Below are 16,045 nucleotides of genomic sequence, written 5' to 3' on the forward strand. Positions count from 1 at the left end.
CCCCTCGTCCTCCTCACTCCTGTCCTCCTCACCCCTCGTCCTCCTCACCCCTCGTCCTCCTCACCCCTCGTCCTCCTCACCCCTCGTTCTCCTCACCCCTCGTCCTCCTCACCCCTCGTCTTCCTCACCCCTCGTTCTCCTCACCCCTCGTCCTCCTCACCCCTCGTCTTCGGCACCCCTCGTCCTCCTCACCCCTCGTCCTCCTCACCCCTCGACTCGTCCTCCTCACCCCTCGTTCTCCTCACCCCTCGTCCTCCTCACCCCTCGTCTTCCTCACCCCTCGTTCTCCTCACCCCTCGTCCTCCTCACCCCTCGTCTTCGGCACCCCTCGTCCTCCTCACCCCTCGTCCTCCTCACCCCTCGACTCGTCCTCCTCACCCCTCGTTCTCCTCACCCCTCGTCTTCCTCACCCCTCGCTCTCCTCACCCCTCGCTCTCTTCACCCCTCGCTCTCCTCAACCCTCGTCTTCACCTCGTTTTTCTTCTCACCCCCCGTCCTCACCCCTCGCTCGTCCACCGCACCCTGCTCCTCACCTCCTCATCCCTCGTCCTCCTCACCCCTCGTCCTCCTCACCCCTCGTCCTCCTCACCCCTCGTCCTCCTCACCCCCACACCTCGTTCTTCTTACTTCTCACCCCCCGTCCTCCTCACTTCTCGTCCTCCTCACCCCTCGTCCTCCTCACCCCTCGTCCTCCTCACCCCTCGTCCTCCTCACCCCTCGTCGTCCTCACCCCTCGTCGTCCTCACCCCTCGTCGTCCTCACCCCTCGCCTCATCTTTCTCACCCATCGTCTTCCTCACCCCTCGTCCGCCTCACCTTTCACCTCGTCCTCCTCACCCCTCGACTCGTCCTCACCTCTCACCTCAGCTCGTTCTCCTCACCCGTCGTCGTCCTCACCGCTCACCTCGTCCTCCTCACCCCTCACCTCGTTCTTGTTACCCCTCATCTTGTCCTCACCACTCGACTCATCCTACTCACCCCTCACCTCACCTCAGCTCACCCTCCTCACCCCTCGTCTTCACCCATTGTCCTCCTCACCGCTCGTTCTCCTCACCCCTCGTTCTCCTCACCCCTCACCTCGTCCACCGCACCCTGCGCCTCGTCATCCTCACGCCTCGCCCGCCTCACCCCTCACCTCGTCCTCACCATTTGCCTCGTCCTCTTCACCCCACACCTCGTTCTTCTTACCCCTCATCTTGTCCTCCTCACCACTCGACTCGTCCTACTCACCCCTCACCTCACCCTCCTCACCCCTCGTCCTCCTCACCCCTCGTCCTCCTCACCCCTCGTTCTCCTCACCCCTCGTTCTCCTCACCCCTCGTCCTCCTCACCCCTCGTCTTCCTCACCCCTCGTTCTCCTCACCCCTCGTCCTCCTCACCCCTCGTCTTCGGCACCCCTCGTCCTCCTCACCCCTCGTCCTCCTCACCCCTCGACTCGTCCTCCTCACCCCTCGTTCTCCTCACCCCTCGTCTTCCTCACCCCTCGCTCTCCTCACCCCTCGCTCTCTTCACCCCTCGCTCTCCTCAACCCTCGTCTTCACCTCGTTTTTCTTCTCACCCCCCGTCCTCACCCCTCGCTCGTCCACCGCACCCTGCTCCTCACCTCCTCATCCCTCGTCCTCCTCACCCCTCGTCCTCCTCACCCCTCGTCCTCCTCACCCCCACACCTCGTTCTTCTTACTTCTCACCCCCCGTCCTCCTCACTTCTCGTCCTCCTCACCCCTCGTCCTCCTCACCCCTCGTCCTCCTCACCCCTCGTCCTCCTCACCCCTCGTCGTCCTCACCCCTCGTCGTCCTCACCCCTCGTCGTCCTCACCCCTCGCCTCATCTTTCTCACCCATCGTCTTCCTCACCCCTCGTCCGCCTCACCTTTCACCTCGTCCTCCTCACCCCTCGACTCGTCCTCACCTCTCACCTCAGCTCGTTCTCCTCACCCGTCGTCGTCCTCACCGCTCACCTCGTCCTCCTCACCCCTCACCTCGTTCTTGTTACCCCTCATCTTGTCCTCACCACTCGACTCATCCTACTCACCCCTCACCTCACCTCAGCTCACCCTCCTCACCCCTCGTCTTCACCCATTGTCCTCCTCACCGCTCGTTCTCCTCACCCCTCACCTCGTCCACCGCACCCTGCACCTCGTCATCCTCACGCCTCGCCCGCCTCACCCCTCACCTCGTCCTCACCATTTGCCTCGTCCTCCTCACCCCACACCTCGTTCTTCTTACCCCTCATCTTGTCCTCCTCACCACTCGACTCGTCCTACTCACCCCTCACCTCACCCTCCTCACCCCTCGTCCTCCTCACCCCTCGTCCTCCTCACCCCTCGCTCTCCTCACCCCTCGCTCTCCTCACGCCTCGCTCTCCTCAGCCCCCACCTCGTCCTCCTCACCCCCACACCTCGTTCTTCTTACTTCTCACCCCCCGTCCTCCTCGCCCCTCGTCATCCTCACCCCTCGCTCGTCCACCGCACCCTGCTCCTCATTCTCCTCACCCCTCACCTCGTCCTCCTTACCCCTCACGTCGTCCGCTTGACCCCTCACTTCGCCCTCTTGACCCCTCATCTCATTCTCACCCCCCACCTCGTCCACCTCACTTGTCCTCAACCCTCACCTCGTTCTCACCCCTCACCTCGTCCTCACCCCCACACCTCGTTCTTCTTACTCCTCACCCCTCACTCTCCTCACCCCTCGTCCTCCTCACTCCTGTCCTCCTCACCCCTCGTCCTCCTCACCCCTCACTCTCCTCACCCCTCGTCCTCCTCACCCCTCACTCTCCTCACCCCTCGTCCTCCTCACTCCTGTCCTCCTCACCCCTCGTCCTCCTCACCCTTCGTCCTCCTCACCCCTCGTCCTCCTCACCCCTCGTCCTCCTCACCCCTCGTCCTCCTCACCCCTCGTTCTCTTCACTCCTCGTTCTCCTCACCCCTCTCCTCGTCCTCCTCACACCTCATCTCGTCCTCCTCACACCTCATCTCGTCCTCACCCCTCACCTCCTGACCTCGTTCTTCTTACCCTTCACCTCGTCCTCCTCACCCCTTGCCTCGTCCTCCTCACCCGCTCCTGACACGGCCAACACACACGCCCATGGCAACCTCACTTAGGGCACGTCACACTGACTTAGCATCACCCTCATTTATACCTCCACGTTTATCGGCCTCGTTCTATCGTGACGGCCAAGACGCTGGACGTTTGTGATAAAGAACTTCGTAGCTCATCGGATTCCTCCTCCAGTGTACAAATAAATAAATATCACGGCTCTGATCTCTTTGCGGCGCCGCAGTGGCGTTCATCACTCGCCGCCTCCCCATGGCACGACTACGACGCCCTCTGTTGGACGCTGTGTGTCATCAACATTGTTGCCTGTGATTACACTCAACACAACGTTGTTGTTGTAAGTGATTACACTCAACACAACGTCGTTGTTAGTGATTACACTAAACACAACGTCGTTGTTAGTGATTACACTCAACACAACGTTGTTGTTGTAAGTGATTACACTCAACACAACGTCGTTGTTAGTGATTACACTAAACACAACGTCGTTGTTAGTGATTACACTCAACACAACGTTGTTGTTGTAAGTGATTACACTCAACACAACGTCGTTGTTAGTGATTACACTAAACACAACGTCGTTGTTAGTGATTACACTAAACACAACGTCGTTGTGTGTGATTACACACAACGTCGTTGTGTGTAATTACACTCAACACAACGTCGTTGTGTGTAATTACACTCAACACAACATCGTTGTGAGTGATTACACTCAACACAACGTCGTTGTTAGTGATTACACTCAACACAACGTTGTTGTTTGTGATTACACTCAACACAACGTCGTTGCGTCTCATCAATATTTTTGTGTGTGATTGCACACACAACAACGTTGTGTTTAATCACGCAACAATGTTGCGTGTAATCACTCACATATTGAGTGATTACACACTCGGCGTGTGTCTGTAGCAGTTGTACGTGTACCGCTTGTCGTAGATGTTCGCGGTTTGAATCCAGCGGCCGCCCTGTTTAATGCTACAGTCGTGTTCACCGCAAAGACACCATGTGCCGTCTGCTTCAGTGGACGTTGAAGATCCCAGCGTCATGGACCAGATTAACCGAATTAAATACAATTGCCCGCAAATTACCCAGTTGGAATATACTGTGCCTAGTAATCATTGCTGGGAAATGTGGTAAAACCCTCCTGAAAAGAGCCAGTAGGGCTCTCCTCCGTGACTGTGTAACCTGGTACATAAGTGTGCCGCGGTGGTGGGATGTTAACTCCTTCACCTGGTATGCAAGAGGTCGTGGGTTCGATCCGGACCCTGACGCCTGTATATTTGGAGTTTGCATGTCTCTCTCGCTCCCGTGGTCGCGTGGATTGTTCTCCAGGTCTTCCAGTTTTTCCCTCCATATTTAGAAACATGCGTTTAGAGCAGGAGTCTCAAACTCAACTTACCTGGGGGCCGCTGGAGGTAGAGTCTGGGTGAGGCTGGGCCGCATCAAGTATTCCAAAAAAAAGTGCAACTGATCCAATCTTCTTAATCTTTATTAATAACAGTTCAGAACATGAACGGTTCTTCAGAACATAGCCTTCTCTTACCTACTCCATGCTTCCAGAGACCTGGCAGCGCTTCCTCTTCTTACACAGCTGAGCCACATTTGGCTTGAGGGAGGAAGCAATTGAGACCCTCAGTATGGCTTGAAATGCTCATCAGTAAGTTTGGACCTGTACTTTGACTTATTAAAGTTCATGGTGCAAAAGAGCTTTTCACACAGATATGTGCTCCCTAAAAGGCACATGGTCCGCTTGAACATCCTGGAAAGCTCAGGGAAGGTGGGGGTGATATATTTACATGTTTTTATCCCAATACCTGAGTATTTGGGATCTTATTTAGTATGCCCTTTCTATATATTCTGAGAGGTATTTGAAAACTTTATCATTGTTCATGCTTTTTTGAGCACTTCGTTTTTCTTATCATTATTAAATTCATCAATCGTGTTCTCTCTCAGGTATTTATACCTTTCACATTCATAAATAAAGTGATCTAGATTTTCTTCTTTTTGTTCACATCCTACATATCCTTCTGCTCTACCGAATCTCTCTGGATGCCATTTAGCTAACTCTGGTGTCCATGTTACTCCACCTGTCTTAATTCTTAACATCAAGTGCATTGTCTCATGTTTTATATCTTTTAATTTCTTGCTCTTTTTTATTAAATTGTTCTTGGTAAATTATTTTCTTTTGCGATTGCACATATCTGTCCTTTTTCCTTTTCTTTGTTTCTCTTGTAATAATAATCTATAACTTCTTTATAATATTCAGGTTCTAACCAACATTTGGCTTTTGTTCTTGCCACCCATCTCATGCTATTTGCTATCCATGTAATTATTTTCCCTTTCCTATTGCAACACTCTGTTGTCTTTATTAGGTGACTGATTACACTTGTTGAGTCCGCCCACTTCCTAAGTCCTCTGTACCTTGCACTGGGTGACAGGATATATTTTCCTTCCACTTGGTGTCACTCCGGAATCACGTTTCAACCAAGTGACTAACGTTGCTAATTCGCGTTGGCTAACTTGTCAACAAACACCGGAAGCTGTCACGAGCCTGAGCTATGGTAAAAAAATAATAATTAAAAAATAAATAAATGATGTCAAATAGTGGGCCACAAAATATCGTTCCGCGGGCCACAATTGGCCTGCGGGCCGCGAGTTTGAGACCCCTGGTTTAGAGTATTTTACTGCTATAAATTTCCACAAGATGAGCCACTCCGTTAAAACTAACATTTGTGACCAGATCGCTTCTTAAAAAGAGCTATATGGCTCACTTGCCTGGTAAAATAAAAAGTTACATTTCAAATAATCACCACGGTAATGTGTTACCCACACGACCTTGAACTTGAGGCATCGCGCAGAACGCGGCATGCAGTGTGGGGTTAGCTGGGTGGTGCAGGGAGCTGCTACTACTTGCAGAGGGGGGCGGGGCAGGGAGGGACTGAGTCCTCTTGCATAATTGACTTGCGGATTGACCGATGCATAGACGAAAAGATAGCACGTGAATGAATGAGTGTACGGCTGGACTGCAAATGAATGGACAATATTCTTCATCGCCATTTAAAAAAAAAACTTAACATCGTAATCCATCACCCTGTACATCTGCTGAACCAACGTATCCTACAGCAGCATATGAGTGTGTTTTCATACATTGCCTGAGTGTGTGTTTCTTGCGTATGATCGGTATGTGTTTTACGCATGATCCATATTTGATATCACGCAAGATATTTGCCTGTTTTTCTAATGATCTGCACGTTTTTCACGCATAATCTCTGGGTTTCACAAATGTTCTGTGTGGGTGGCCGGGACCACCCTCAGCTGCCTTTTTCTCCCGAGTTGCGATGTGTACACATCGTACCAGATACTAATTTAAGGCTAAACCGACCTCTCGAGATCCAGGACGTACTGGTGATGGTGGCTGTAAGCGGGAATCGAGCTCGGGTCGCCGGATTCATTGTAGCGCAGCGTGCTAAACCCACACGCTCACAGACAGGACTCCAGCTCATCCACCTCGCGCACCTTTGCCAGGAACTTCCAATTGTGGAGCGACGAGCAAATGAAGCGACCCGACCTCCCCTCGGGATACGATGGCTGGCAGGTGGTTGAAGCTATCCGGCAGGAAGCGAGTGCAGGTAACGCTCACCTGAGCGTTGCGAGGCGTGCCCCGCAGGTGGTATCACGTGGGACGATGGATGTGCGACCACGCTATGGCCCTTTCACGATTCCGCTGCTGTATGGGGACCGCCACAACCTAGCGGATCGTTGCGGTGTATTTGACCATACTTCACCACGCTGGTTGGTTGCAGGTGTGGGGAGCGGCACAGTGCAAGGGTTCATGTTGCTGGACTGCCCCTTTTCTGATCATGTGACCCTTGCCAGATTAATTCTGCAAATGCGCAATCGCCGAGCCATGCGACAGCACCCCCGGTTTGCCACGTGTAGCTCTTGTAGACGATGACAACAAACACGCACCCTGCTCTACGGAGCCTGACAGCAGTCATGATGGTGGTGGTTTGCGTGGTACCTTACCATCAGACAAAAAAACTAAACAATTTTGTATTTTACCCGGTAAAGCTCACTGAGCTACATAGATGTTTCTCTGAAGCGACCTGGCTATCACAAATGATAACTCAACTAAGTGGCTTATCACGCGGAAATGTATTCTAGCCTCGATATTACAGCTGAATACAAATCCTCTGAGGGTACCCACGAGCCCGGGCAGCAAGGGGGCAGTTGGCAGATGGTAAGGGGCCAAGGAGCAAGGGGGAGGATGGCGAAGCGCAGTGGGGAGTGGAGCAGTGGTGTGGCACGTTCGAGTGATGCAAATATTAACTGATTTGTATTGAATACAACTAGAACAATTTACACCGGTGCGTTGATCGATATGATGTTGGTTATAATGTTAACGATAATTATGTTGAGATTAGCATATGCAGGAGATAGTGAATATAATGCTAATGTCTTTACGCATGGTGATGGTAGAGATGTATTAATCTGGTGATGATGTAATGATGATGGCTTGGCAAGTTGAAGATGGTGATGATAGTGCTCCTGCTGGTGGTGGTTATTCAGATGATGATTATGATGCTGCGACTTGCTGTAGCTGCTTATAATAATAATGATGCTGCATTTGCTGCTGACGATGATGATCCCCCCCACCCTCGTCCACCTCCGCAGGTTTAGAGGATCGCCGCATGGTGGTGCAAGCACTGAGCCTGCTGAAGCGCGGGAGTGCGGAGAGGCGACCCCGCGAGATGGAATCAGGAGGGACAGGGTCCTCCTGGGGGGATATCGTGAGCGGCGCAGGGGGTCCTAGCGGGGTCGAGAGGGGAGGAGACACAGCGGATGGACACCTCATTGTTCCCCCCGACGGGGACCCTAATGGGGCCCCAGTGGGCGGGGACTAGGGTGGGAGATAACGGCCGAGGTTCGCGTGGCGAGAACAAACGCGCGACCCCGTGTGCGCGTGAGCGTGCGGGGCCACGAGGGCACGTACACGGGACCCAACCTCGGCGGGTTCGAGGAGGAGGAGGCCCTCCTGGAGCTTGGACTGCACGAGGCTTGAGACGGAGGTAGGTGGCTGAGGGGTTGGGTGAGCGACAGGTTGGGTGAGTGAAGGAGGCATTGATTGATTGCGTGGGTAGAGGGTGAGTGGGTAATGTTGAGTGAGCGGGTGTATGTGGTTGAGTTAGTTGGTAGGTGGCCGAGTGGGCGAATGTGGGAGGTTGAGGGTGTGAATGAATGGTTGGATGAGAGAGTGGGTTGGTGAGTAGGTGGGTGAGTGTGGGAGGTCGAGTGGGTGAGTGAGGGGGGTCGAGTGGGTGAGTGAGACGGATGGTGAGTGGGTGGGGGAGTTTGAGTGGGTGAGTGGATGCATGGGTGATTTGGTAAGTGCATTGTTAATTGTGTAAATGGCTCGGTGAGTCAGTGAGTGCGTGCATGGGTGGGTAAGTGAGAGGATGAGTGGGTTGGGGAGTGCGTGAGTGGGTTGGGGAGTGCATAAGTGGGTGGGGGAGTGAGTGGGGGAGCGAGTGGGTGGGTTAGTGATTTAATCAATCATCGTGTGATTGAATGGCTGAACGGAGGGGTAGGTGAATGAGTGTTTGTGGTTTAGTGAGTGTGTGTGTGGATGAGTTGGTGGGTGAGTGGATGATTGTGGGAGGTTGAGGGGGTGAGTGGATGTGTAATTTAATGGTTGTATGGGTGGGTGAGCGTGGGAAGTTAAGTGGGTGTGTGAATGATTGAAGGGGTGGGTGAGTTGAGTGGGTAGGTTGTTGGATAATTGGGGTGAGTGAGTGGGTGAATTATTGGGTGGCTGAGTGGGTGTGCGGGTGAGTTAGGGGGTGGGTCAGTATGGGTGGATGGGTGATGGAGTCGGTGATTGAGTTTGTAAATTGAGTGGGTGATTGAGTAGTAGGGTGAGAGTGGGAGGTTGGGTGGGTGGAGGTGAGGGGTTGCGTGAGTGAGGGGTTGGGTGAGTTGGTGGGTGGGTGAATGAGTGGATTGATCAGTTAGTGTGTGGTTGAGTGGGTGGTTGTCTGAGTGGGTGAGAAGATGGGTCGTTGAGTGAGTGGATGGGTTATAGATTAAGTGGGTGGTTGTGTGATTGATTGGCTGAGCAAAGGGGTGAATTAGTGGATTTGTGTGGTTGAGTTACTGGTTAGGTGGGTGAGTGCATGAGTGTGGGAGGTTGAGAGTTCGTTGGTGAGTGTTTGAGTTAGATATTGAGTTGGTGGTTATGTGATTGAGTAGGTGAGCGGAGGATTGGGTGAGTGAATAGATGTTTATGTTTGAGTTAGTGGGTGGGTGATTGGATGAGTGGGTGGGTGATTGGATGAGTGGGAGGGTAATTGGATGAGTGGGAGATTTAAATGGTGAGTGAATGGGTGATTGAATGCTTGGATGGGGGGTGAGTGATTGAATTGGTGGGTACGAGATTGAGTGGGTGGCTGGGTGAGTGGGTGAGATGATGGGTGGGTTAGTGAGGTGATGATGGGTGGGTTAGTTGATGTGTGAGTGGGTGGGTTAGAGATTCAGTGGGAGGGAGGGTGGGTGAGTGGTTACGTGGCTCGTGGGTGAGTAGCTCAGTGGCTGGTTGAATTGGTGAGTTAATTTGTGCGTGATTGATTTGGTGAATGGGTGAGTGAGTGGATGGATGAGGGAATGGATGAGTGAGACGGTGAGTGCGTTGGTGAGTGATTGAGTTAGTGGGTACGAGATTGGATGACCGTGGAAGGTTGGGTTGGTGAGTGAGTGGATGGATGTGAGAGGTTGAGTGGGTGAGTTATTGCGGTTAAGTATGGAGGGGGTGGGTAAGTGAAGGGGTGGTTCAGTGAGTGGGTGAGTGAGTGGATGGTTGGTGAGTGAGTGGGGTGAGTGAATGCGTGGGTGAGCAAGTGAATGAGTTGGTGAGTGGTTGTGTGAGTAGTGGGTGAGTGGGTGGTGAGTGAGTGGATATTTGTGGGTGATTTAGTCGGTGGGTGATTTGGTGAGTATGGGAGCTTGAAGCAGTGAATGGTTAGGTGAGTGAGGGGTGGGTGAGTGAGTAGATGAATTAATTAGTTAGTGGGAGCACTCGTGGGTGGGTGAGTGAGTGGGTGAGAAATTGAGTCAGTTGGTGGGTGGGTGGTTCCGTGGGTAGTGCGTCTTGGGTGAGTAGGTCAGTGGCTCGGTGAGTTCCTGAATTAATCGGTGGGTTAGTGAGTTGATGGGTGAGTGAGTGGGAAAGCGCATTGGTAAGTGTGAGGGTGAGTGGGTGGGTGGTTGCATGAGTGTGGTTTAGATATTTTAGTGGGTGGCTTTTTGAGTGGATGAGTTCGAGTGGGTCAGTGGTTGCGTTAGTGGGTGGTTGAGCTAGTGGGTTAGAAATTGAATGGGTGGCAGAGTGAGTGAGTCCTGGGTGAGTTAATGAGTTGGTGGGTCGGTCAGTGGGTGAGTGTCTGGATGGGTGATTGAGTAAGTCGGTGAGTGAGGAGTTGGGTGAGTGATGGGTTGGGTATGTGTGTTTTTGGTTCGCGAGTTTGTGGGTGAGTGGGTCAGTTCTTGGTTGGGTGAGTGAGTTCGTTGGTGAGTGTTTGAGTTAGTATGTTGGTGGGTGAGTGTGTAGTTTAGTGAGTGAGTGATTTAGAGATTAAGTGGGTCATAGGGTGAGTGGGTGGGTGAGCAAGTGGGTAACTAAGTGAGTGAGTGGTTGGGTGGGTCGGTGAGTTGTTGACTGAATGGGGTCAGAAAGTAGGTGAGTGAGTGAATGGGTGAGTGACTGCTGGGTGGGTAAGTTAATGTGGGAGGTTGAGTGGGTAAGTTAGCTTGTGAGTGAGTGGGTGAGTCAAAGAGTGGGGCGCTACGGTGGTGAAATGTTCACTACCTCGCCTAGTATACATGAGGTTGTGGATTCGATTGCGATCCTGCCGCCTGTATATTTGGAGTTCGCATGTTCTCCGCCTGGTCGTGTGGATTTTGCTCCGGGTCCTTTCCGCTGCATTTAGAATCAACATGCCTTTTGAGGATTTGGCTGCAATAAATGTATGTGATAAGCCACTTCGTTTATCTATCATTTGTAGCCAGGCCGATTCTGAAAAGGGTCTATATAGCTCAATGGGCCTTACCTGGTGAAATAAAAAGTAGTATATTTTAGGGGGTGGGTGGCTGGTTGGGTCGGTAGGTCGGTTAGAGGTTGAGTGGGCGGCAGGGTGAGTGGGTGGCAGGGTGAGTGGGTGAGTAGGTAAGTAGCTGGGTGAGCGGGTGGACTGGTGAGTGTGCGAGTTAGAGATTGAGTGGGTGGATGGGTGGGTGTGTAAGTGGATGCGTCGGTAAGTGGTTGAGTTGGTGGCAAGGTGCGGGTTTTTGAGTGGGTGGGTGTTTGAGTGGGTAGGTGGCTGAATGGGTGGGTGAGTGGGTGACTGAGTCAAGAAAGTGGAGCGCCATGGTGGTGAGATATTAACTACCTCGCCTTTTGTACAGGAGGTTGTGGGTTCGATCTCGATTATGACGCCTGTATATTTGGAGTGTGCATGTTCTCCTTGTGGTTGCATGGAATTTTCTGCGAGTCCTCCGGGTTTTCTCTCCATATTTAGAAACATGCATTTCGAGGTTTTGGCTGTTCTCGAACTCACCCACTCAACTACTAAAGCCACCCACCAACCCACTCACAAACCCGCTCATCCTACCATGCACTCAATTTCTAATCAACGCACTCACGCACACACCCACTCACTCAACCACTCATCCACGCACCCACCTACACACGCACTCACTAACTTATTTGAGCAGTCATTTGTGGCCGCGTCGCTTATGAAAAAATCTATATAGCTCCGTGGGCCTTTCCTGGTAAAATTAAAATAGTTTAACATGTAGGCTTTCGCGACCAATATTATTCATAATAAAGGTTTTTGGGTTAGATCGCGTTTATTTATAAATGTGTCGTAACCCTCCACCACCCGACACGGCCAATCAGCAAAAAAGTGTCACGTTGACAAAAGACAAATAGTGAATTATTTGTCTTTTGTCAACGTGACACTTTTTTTTGCTGATTGGCCGTGTCGGGTGGTGGAGGGTTACGAAACATTTATAAATAAACGCGATCTAACCCAAAAACCTTTATTATGAAAATTAAAATAGTTAAATTTTAGTTTACAGTTGGGTGAGTGGGCGGTGAGTGCGTCGGTCGGTGAGTGAATGGGTGGTTAAGTAAGTAGGTGAGGGGCTGGGTGAGTTGTTGGGAGATTGAGTGGGTCACAGTGTGAGTGGGTGGGTTGGAGCGTGAGTTGGTCACTGAGTGAGTGGGTGGGTGAGGTGAGTGGGTGGGTAGGTTGGGTGGTTGGGTGGGTGGGTGAGTGCGTTAGTGAGTGCATGTGTAGGTGGGTGCGTGGATGAGTGGTTGAGTGAGTGAGTGGGTGTGTGCGTGAGTGCGTTGATTAGAAATTGAGTGCATGGCAGGGTGAGCGGGTTTGTGAGTGGGTTGGTGGGTGTCTTTAGTAGTTGAGTGGGTGAGTTCGAGAATTGTACGCCACTGTGGCGAGATGTTAGCTACGTCGCCTGGTATTTTGGAGTTCGTAGGTTCCATCCCAACCCTGATGCTTGCATATTTGGGGTTTGCATGTGCTCTATGGTCACGTGGATTTCGACTCCACATTTAGAAACATTCATTTATCGGATTTGGCTGCTATACATGCGATAGTGAGTCAGAGTGGATGGGTTGTTGATTGAGTGGGGTGAATGAGTGAGTGGGTGAGTTAGTGAGTGGATTGGTGAGTGGGTGGGTGAGTGCACGAGTGAGTGGATGGGTTAGAGATTGAGTGAGTGGTTGAGTGGATTGGTGATTCAGTGGGTGAGTTAGTGGGTGTTTCAGTTAATTTGTGTGTTAGTCTGTGGGTGATGGAGTCGGTGACTGGGTGAGTCTGTGCTGGTGGCTCGGTGGATGGTTGAGTTCATGGATGGGTTTTTGAGTGAGTGGATGGGTTGTTGAGTGAGTTGATGGGTGAGTGAGTGGGTGAAACGGTGCGTGGGTAGGTTAGTGAGTGAGTGGATGGGTGGGTGATTGATTGGGTGAGTGTGTTGGCAAGTGAGAGGGTGAGTGAGTGGGTGGTTAATCGGTTGGTGGGTGCGTGAAGGAGTGGTTGGGATGAGTGAGTTAGTGAGTGGATACGTCAGTGAGTGAATGGGTGGGTGAGTGGGTGAGAGGTTGCGTTGGTAGTAGGTGAGTGGGTGGTGAGTGGGTTGGTTCTTGAGTGAGTAGGTGGTTTGTTAAGTGAATGAGTGGGTGGTTGGGTTGGTTATTGAGTTTGTGGGTGAGTTGGTGGGTGGGTGAGTTAGTGGTTGAGTTAGTGAATGAATGCCTGTGTTAATAAGTGGGTGAGTGGGTGTGGGGTTGGTGGATGAGTGGGTTGGTGAATGAGTTAGTGAGTGGATGGGTGGGTGAGTGAGTGGGTGATTGAGTGGATGGGTGGATGACTGGGTAAATGATTGGGTAAGTTACGAGGGTGAGTAAGTGAGTTACAGGGTGAGTGGGTCGGTGGGTGATTGGGTGGGTGGGTGAGTGGGTGTGATCATCGCCATGCTCTCCATGGAGCTCTCTGTAGTGAGGGGCAGCTCACAGGGACAGCTGTTGCAGGGATTCACAACAGCTGCTTCTCCTCCTCCAGTTCTGAACCAGCTGACCAGGGTTGCCAGACGAGGCCAAGCAGCTCCTCGAGTTGTTCCACAGCTTCCTTCATGCCTGCCGTGCCACGTGCAGCTTCTGCATGAGGCTACTGTGCCACGTGCGGCTTGTGCATTAGGCTGCTGCGCCGCGTGTGAGGCTGCTGCGTGAGGTTTCTGCGTGAGACTGCTCTGCCGCGTGAGGCTGCTGTGTGAGGCTGCTGTGCCGTGTGAGGCTGCTGCGTGAGGCTGCTGTGCCACGTGAGGTTTCTGCGTGAGACTGCTCTGCCGCGTGAGGCTGCTGTGCCGCGTGAGATTGCTGTGCCGCGTGGGTCGACGTGACATCACCGTCAGTCTAGGGCAGGGGTCGGGAACCTTTTTGACTAAGAGAGCCATGAAAGCAAAAAATTTGGAAATTTATTTCAGTGAGAGCCAAATAATATATTTTAAAGTGAATTCAACTAAATGTCAGTATAATAAGCCTCTGAATTTATTCTTTTAAATAATGTTGTTATAACACTCACCATTAATGCGACTTCTGGTGCTGCATGGATTTGCTGATGTCTTTGTAGTCGGGTTGGTACTTGGTGAGGTTAAGCTTCATGCAAGCGTTGAGGCTTTCATCCGTTAAACGTGATCGTAGGTTGGACTTGATGTTTTTAAGATGTGAGAATGACTGCTCACATGCATACGTAGATCCAAACATGGTCAATACAGCAATACTCACACGCTGCAGTGTGTGGTATGTGACAGGAAGCGCGTTCCAAGTTTTGAGAATCAGCTGGTCTTCGGGTTGGAGTTTTTTCATTTCTGTCCACATGTGCTTGCTCGCCAACTCCGCTTTCTGTCGTGTGATTCTTTCCAAATCTTCATTCAGTGACTTGAACTTATTCACCCACATGTCTGAGGCCTTCAGGTCAGCCACTTCTGCTTCAAAATCTCTGACGGAGACACCAGGGATGTAATTCAGGTCGGCTGTGTTCAGTGAACACTCGTTTGGATGGGTGATGAACTTAAAAAGACGAGTGTGCTCACGAAATTCTCCAAAGCGTGCTTTGAAGGACTGTAGGAGACTGGATGTGCAGCCAGCTAGCTGGTGGAGATCAAGGTTTTGAATGGGCTCACTTGCTGTGCATGCATCTTTAAATTGGCTCAGTTTTTCAAAATGTAGTAAACGACCTGTTTCAAGATCCGTGATGAAAAGCTCCAGCTTGTTTTCAAAAGCAAATACAGCTTGTTGAAGGGATAACACTGTATTTCCAATGCCTTGCATTTTCACGTTGAGCTGGTTCAGATGTTCAGTCAGATCTACGAGATAGTAAAACTTGAGGAGCCACTCGGTGTCGGCTAGCTCAGGATGCCCGACGCCTTTCATTTCAAGGAAAGTCCGGATTTCGTTCAGGCAAGCCGCAAAACGGCTAAGCACCTTCCCTCTTGACAACCAACGCACATTGCTGTGCAAAAGCAGACCAGGATAGTTATTTACAACTTCATCCAGCAGTGTTTTAAACTGGCGATCATTTAAGGCTCGGGCAACAATAAAGTTGATCACACGAATGACCAGCGACATCACTTCGCCAAACTGCCTGTCACACATCTGAGCACAAAGTGCCTCCTGGTGTATAATGCAATGGAAACTTAGGATGGGTCTATTTTCATGTTCACGGAGAAGCGCCACAAATCCTTTGTTTTTCCCCACCATACACGGAGCACCATCAGTACACACTGAGAGAAGTTTATCCATAGGTAGACTTTTTTCTTGAGCAAACTCCATGAAAGACTTGAATAAATCCTCGCCTCTTGTGGACCCTTTTAATGGCAGAACAGCAAGACTTTCTTCGCGCAGTGTGTCACCAACAGCATATCTTGCAATCACGCTGAACTGCGACAAATGGCTCACGTCTGTTGACTCATCCAAAGCCAGAGAAAAGAACGGCGCTGCATTTATGTCCTTCACTTGCGTTTCCTCCACTTTGTTTGCCATCACGATGGTACGATCATGAACAGTTCTTGCCGACAGAGGCATGTCTTGTATCCGTTTGATTATCTTGTCTTTGTTCGGAAGATCATCAAAAAGTTCATTGGCTACATCCAGCATGAACGTTTTAGCATACTCGCCATCTGTGAATGGTTTTCCGTTCCTCACTATTGCTAAAGAACCAGCAAAGCTAGCCGAATTATAGTCACCTTGCCGGGTCCATACGCGGAGTTGCTGCTGGCTAGCTTGCACCCTGCTCAGAAACTCTTGGCACGCTTTCTTTCTGCTGTCTCCCGCAGGGTATTTTGATGCAAAGGTAGCGTGGCGCGTGTCGAAGTGCCGCTTTACATTCGACCGTTTCAACGGTGTAATTTTGTCATTGC

Source organism: Petromyzon marinus, chromosome 22, assembly GCF_048934315.1.
Source record: "Petromyzon marinus isolate PM22_M1 ecotype Great Lakes invasive population chromosome 22, UKy_Petmar_22M1.pri1.0, whole genome shotgun sequence".
Lineage (NCBI taxonomy): Eukaryota > Metazoa > Chordata > Hyperoartia > Petromyzontiformes > Petromyzontidae > Petromyzon > Petromyzon marinus.